The sequence below is a fragment of the Pan paniscus genome, chromosome 14, assembly GCF_029289425.2.
Source record: "Pan paniscus chromosome 14, NHGRI_mPanPan1-v2.0_pri, whole genome shotgun sequence".
Lineage (NCBI taxonomy): Eukaryota > Metazoa > Chordata > Mammalia > Primates > Hominidae > Pan > Pan paniscus.
Genome location: NC_073263.2, coordinates 3,342,966 through 3,349,576, shown reverse-complemented (window position 1 = coordinate 3,349,576; position 6,611 = coordinate 3,342,966).

The following is a 6,611-nucleotide window of genomic DNA, read 5'->3' as shown; positions in this document are numbered from 1 at the left end:
TTCTTTTTCTTTTTCTTTTTTTTTTTTTATTATACTTTAAGGTTTAGGGTACATGTGCACAATGTGCAGGTTAGTTACATATGTATACATGTGCCATGCTGGTGTCCTGCACCCATTAACTCGTCATCTAGCATTAGGTTTATATCGCCTAATGCAATCCCTCCCCACTCCCCCCACCCTAAAACAGTCCCCAGTGTGTGATGTTCCCCTTCCTGTGTCCATGTGTTCTCATTGTTCAATTCCCACCTATGAGTGAGAACATGTGGTGTTTGGTTTTTTGTCCTTGCGATAGTTTGCTGAGAATGATGGTTTCCAGTTTCATCCATGTCCCTACAAAGGACATGAACTCTTCATTTTTTTCTCCTGCATAGAATTCCATGGTGCATATGTGCCACATTTTCTTAATCCAGTCTATCATTGTTGGACATTTGGGTTGGTTCCAAGTCTTTGCTATTGTGAATAGTGCCACAATAAACATACGTGTGCGTGTGTCTTTATAGCAGCATGATTTATAGTCCTTTGGGTATATACCCAGTAATGGGATGGCTGGGTCAAATGGTATTTCTAGCTCTAAAACCCTGACGAATTGCCACACTGACTTCCACAATGGTTGAACACGTTTACAGTCCCACCAACAGTGTAAAAGTTTTCCTATTTCTCCACATCCTCTCCAGCACCTGTTGTTTCCTGACTTTTTAATGATCGCCATTTTAACCCGTGTGAGACGATATCTCATTGTGGTTTTGATTTGCATTTCTCTGATGGCCAGTGATGATGAGCATTTTTTCATGTGTTTTTTGGCTGCATAAATGTCTTCTTTTGAGAAGTGTCTGTTCATATCCTTTGCCCACTTTTTGATGGGGTTGTCTGTTTTTTTCTTGTAAATTTATTTGAGTTCATTGTAGATTCTGGATATTAGCCCTTTGTCAGATGAGTAGGTTGTGAAAATTTTCTCCCATTCTGCAGGTTGCCTGTTCACTCTGATGGTAGTTTCTTTTGCTGTGCAGAAGCCCTTTAGTTTAATTAGATCCCATTTGTCAATTTTGGCTTTTGTTGCCATTGCTTTTGGTGTTTTAGACATGAAGTCCTTGCCCATGCCTATGTCCTGAATGGTATTGCCTAGGTTTTCTTCTAGGGTTTTTATGGTTTTAGGTCTAACATGTAAGTCTTTAATCCATCTTGAATTAATTTTTGTATAAGGTGTAAGGAAGGGATCCAGTTTCAGCTTTCTACATATGGCTAGCCAGTTTTCCTAGCACCATTTATTAAATAGGGCATCCTTTCCCCATTTCTTGTTTTTGTCAGGTTTGTCAAAGACCAGATGGTTGTAGATATGTAGCATTTTTTCTGAGGGCTCTGTTCTGTTCCATTAATCTATATCTCTGTTTGGGTACCAGTACCATGCTGCTTCGGTTACTGTAGCCTTGTAGTATAGTTTGAAGTCAGGTAGCATGATGCCTCCAGCTTTGTTCTTTGGGCTTAGGATTGACTCGGCAATGCGGCCCCTTTTTTGGTTCCATATGAACTTTAAAGTAGTTTTTTCCAATTCTGTGAAGAAAGTCATTGGTATCTTGATGGGGATGGCATTGAATCTATAAATTACCTTGGGCAGTATGGCCATTTTCACGATATTGATTCTGCCTACCCATGAACATGGAATGTTCTTCCGTTTGTTTGTATCCTCTTTTATTTCATTGAGCAATGGTTTGTGGTTCTCCTTGAAGAGGTCCTTCGCATCCCTTGTAAGTTGGATTCCTAGGTTTTTTATTCTTTGAAGCAATTTTGAATGGGAGTTCACTCATGATTTGGCTGTCTGTTTGTCTGTTATTGGTGTATAAGAATGCTTGTGATTTTTGTACATTGATTTTGTATCCTGAGAGTTTGCTGAAGTTGCTCATCAGCTTAAGGAGATTTTAGGCTGAGACAATGTGGTTTTCTAGATATACAATCATGTCGTCTGCAAACAGGGACAATTTGACTTCCTCTTTTCCTAATTGAATACCATTTATTTCCTTCTCCTGACTGATTGCCCTGGCCAGGACTTCCAACACTATGTTGAATAGGAGTTGTGAGAGAGGGCATCCCAGTCTTGTGTCAATTTTCAAAGGGAATGCTTCCAGTTTTTGTCCATTCAGTATGATATTGGCTGTGGGTTTGTCATAGATAGCTCTTATTATTATGAGATATGTCTCATCAATACCTAATTTATTGAGAGTTTTTAGCATGAAGTTTTGTTGAATTTTGCCAAAGGCCTTTTCTGCATCTATTGAGATAATCATGTGGTTTTTGTCTTTGGCTCTGTTTATATGCTGGATTACATTTATTGATTTGCATATGTTGAACCAGCCTTGCATCTCAGGGATGAAGCCCACTTGATCATGGTGGATAAGCTTTTTGATGTGCTGCTGGATTTGGTTTGCCAGTATTTTATTGAGGATTTTTGCGTCAATGTTCATCAAGGATATTGGTCTAAAATTCTCTGTTTTGGTTGTATCTCTGCCAGGCTTTGGTATCAAGATGATGCTGGCCTCATAAAATGAGTTAGGGAGGATTCCCTCTTTTTCTATTGATTGGAATAGTTTCAGAAGGAATGGTACCATTTCCTCCTTGTACCTCTGGTAGAATTCAGCTGTGAATCTATCTGGTCCTGGACTTTTTTTGGATGGTAAGCTATTGATTATTGCCACAATTTCAGAGCCTGTTATTTGTCTGTTCAGAGATTCAACTTCTTTCTGGTTTAGTCTTGGGAAGATGTATGTGTCAAGGAATTTATCAATTTCTTCTAGATTTTCCAGTTTATTTGTGTAGAGGTATTTTTAGTATTCTCGGACGGTAGTTTGTATTTCTGTGGGATCGGTGATGATATCCCCTTTATCATTTTTTATTGCACCTATTTGATTCTTCTCTCTTTTCTTCTTTATTAGTCTTGCTAGTGATCTATCGATTTTGTTGATCTTTTCAAAAAACCAGCTCCTGGATTACTTAATTTTTTGAAGGGTTTTTTATGTCTCTATTTCCTTCAGTTCTTCCCTGATTTTAGTTATTTCTTGCCTTCTGCTAGCTTTTGAATGTGTTTGCTCTTGCTTTTCTAGTTCTTTTAATTGTGATGTTAAGGTGTCAGTTTTGGATCTTTCTTGCTTTCTCTTGTGGGCATTCAGTGCTATAAATTTCCCTCTACACACTGCTTTGAATGTGTCCCAGTGATTCTGTTATGTTGTGTATTTATTTGTTTAAGGCAGAGTCTTGCTCTGTCACCCAGGCTGGAGTACAGTGGCTCGATCTCAGTTCACTGTAACCTCCACCTCCCAGGTTCAAGCGATTCTCTTGCCTCAGCCTCCTGATTGGCTGGGATTACAGGCGCCTGCCACCACACCCAGCTAATTTTTGTATTTTTAGTAGAGATGAGGTTTCACCATGTTGGCCAGGCTTGTCTCAAACTCCTGGCCTCAAGTGATCCACCCGCCTCAGCCTCCCAAATTGCTGGGATTACAGGTGTGAGCCACCGTGCCTGGCCTGTTTCTTGTATTTGATGATGAATATCTGTTATTGACAGTCACCCTGCCTGTTTCTTGTATTTTATGATGAAAATCTGTTATTTACAGTAAGAGCATGGGGGCTTAGATTAACAACAGGGTGTGAGAAAAGCAGCAGTGAAATTTTGGTTCTCAAAACAATTGATGTCTTATTCCTTTTTTTGAACATGGGTATTGCTAAAAAAGGCCAGCCATTTTGAAACTTGATTTTATTGTCATGTTCTCATTTTGAAATTCATCTTATTGTTTGTCCGAATTGGCAGCCGTATGTGGGAAATTTCAGTTTTGCATATTTTCAGATTATTTTCATTTTTACATCAGAGATTTTGAACAGATGCTATACAAAATTATTCATTTATTTATTCAACAAAATTTAGTGCTGGTTATGTTGCAAGCACTTAGTGAACTTCATGCTGTACACGCCTCAGATACTTTTGTGAATGTAATGGCAACATCAAAAACTTTGCCCTTATGCACCTTATAAACCTTTAATTTCAAGACATGTTGATAAGTGAGCCTCTGCTATAACATTCTTTCATTGTCATTTAATTAACCATTATTTGGGTATACCTTATATTAAAACTGATTATTAAAAACTGGAAAATATTTAACACATCTTTATCTTGCCTTTTTCCTTAACATATGTAGATCAAGGGAGTCACTGAGAATCAATTTTAGGGATAGTTATAAAAATCTTAACTTTGCAACTATAACTTTGTCCTCAATGTAATAACTGGAAAAAATAATTTACGTTTCAAAGGCTTTAATCTTTGTATTTTTTTGAAAAGGAGCCTTTACCGAGATTCTTTAAAAATTCTTGCTCTGTCCTACAGTAGAGACTGATGGACTCATGGATATGGTCCTCTAATGGATCTGTACCACCTCAGTTCTCTGATTGTCGCCCTCCTGTGGTGAAAATTAAAGCTTATTTTCATTTCATGTCTAGGATGTAGTATGTTCTTGTTGGGAAAAAATGATGTTTCTTGAGAAGTAAGTGCCTTCCGTATCACTGTGTGTCAGTTAATAAATATGACTAATATCTACTTTTACCAATGGCTGCAATTTGATCCTTAAACAGCCATCTTTAAATTATACTTTTTCTTTGGTTAAAGAAAAGTAATTATAATAGACATTAATTATTTTTACATAATTTTCTTATGTGGACACCCATTCTTAGAAGTAAAACTTTCAGATGTTTATATTACAAGTACAATTATTATTTATTATTATTAATGTCAGTAGCCAAATGTAATCAACTCTCTTCCTTTTACTTCCTTTTTTGAATCAAAATGTTACACTTACACAAGCAAGAGCAACAGCTCTATATCTGGATCACTGCAGTGCCTAGAAGATACAACAGCACAATTTAGAAATCCAAATTTCCAGGAAGTCTCTGCACATACCTCTAGTACAAAAGATGCTTCAGAGACTAGAGGGTCAGAGGGCAAAGAGAGGAAATATTCAACTCCCAGTTCAGGTAAAAAGGGAAGAAAGCCTGGTGTTGAAAAAAATCCAAGAATGACTGTGTCTGCAACTCGCTCCTTTCTGTAAAGTATTCATGGTGTTTTACTTAAAATATTTGCTCTTATGATGGTCAATAATATTAATAGTTATGCTTTGTAAAAGAATTTATTCTTTACTTATAATTAATGGATCATTCTAAGTTATTATATGTTTAGTTGATATAGTAAGATGATGTGAAAGATTTGTTGCCTGTTAAATGTTTCTGGGATCTTTGCTTTATTTTTATATTATGATCTGTGCTTCCAAAGTTGAGCTGTAATTTTATTGTTTATACAAATGTAGAATAAACCTTAAGTTTGGGGAGAAAAATGAAAGCTAGAGTTTTCCTTTCAGCTATAGAACAGTCATTTATTTCTATAAATGTTCTTTATGTAGCTTTCCTAGTTCCACATTTAAAAAGATAAATACGGGGATCTACACAGTTTTCAGTAAATAATAGTTCTTGATTAATAATGCATTATTATAAATCTTGAAGTTTAAAGTAGAATTTTGCTCAGCTCATATCGTTTATGGTCAGGCTGCTATAATTATGTAATACCCAGTTAAATTTCAATTTCAGATAAACAAGGAATAATATTTTAGTATACGCATGTCCCAAATACTGCATGGGATATACTTACACTGAAAAAAGTATTTGTTTATCTGAAATTTCAAATTAACTGGGCATGCTATATTTTCTGTGGCAACCTGCTTTATAGTGAACAGAGTAAGTCAGCTGAATTTTAGAATACTTAACCCTAACCTGGTGTTCTAGGTCTTTCCTTTTTGTAATTATTATTATTATTTGGAGTCAGGGTCATGCTCCATCACTCAGGCTGGAGTGCAGTGGCACAATCACAGTGCCCTGCAGCCTTGAGCTTCTGGGCTCAAGTGATTCTGGCACCTCTGCCTTTGCCTCCCAAGTTGCTAGTACCACAGGTACGTGGGCCCAGCTATTTATTTATTTATTTATTTTTCTCATAGAGACAGGTTCTCAGGGTGGTCTGGAACTCCTGGGCTCCAGCAATCCTCCCACCTCTGCCTTCACTTCCCAAATAGCTGAGACCACAGGCACATGCCACCACCATACCCAGCTTGTTTTTTTATCAGGTTGGTGCAAGAGTAATTGCGGGTTTTGCCATTGAAAGTAATGGCAAAACCCGCAATTACTTTTTGCACCATCCTAATAATTTTTTGTGGAGACAGGGTCTTGTCCTGTTGTCTAGGCTGGTTTCCAACTCCTGGGCTCGAGTGACCCTCCTGCCTTGGCCTCTAAAACGTTCTGGGATTACAGATGGGAGCCACTGCACCAAGTTACTTTGTATAATTTTTAACATAAACATAAATATTTTGAGAAATAGAAATGTTAAAACCATTGGAAGAAAATATATTGTAAAGTATACAATAGAAAGAAACAATCAAGCAAAATACAACAAATACAACATAAAATTATCAAAATTTTCAGAGGAACAAAACAGAATCTAGTTTTACAATATTCAGAATTCAATCCCATTATATCAAACATATAAAGAAACATATTCAAAGAAAAAGGCAATCAATAGAGACTGACCTCGA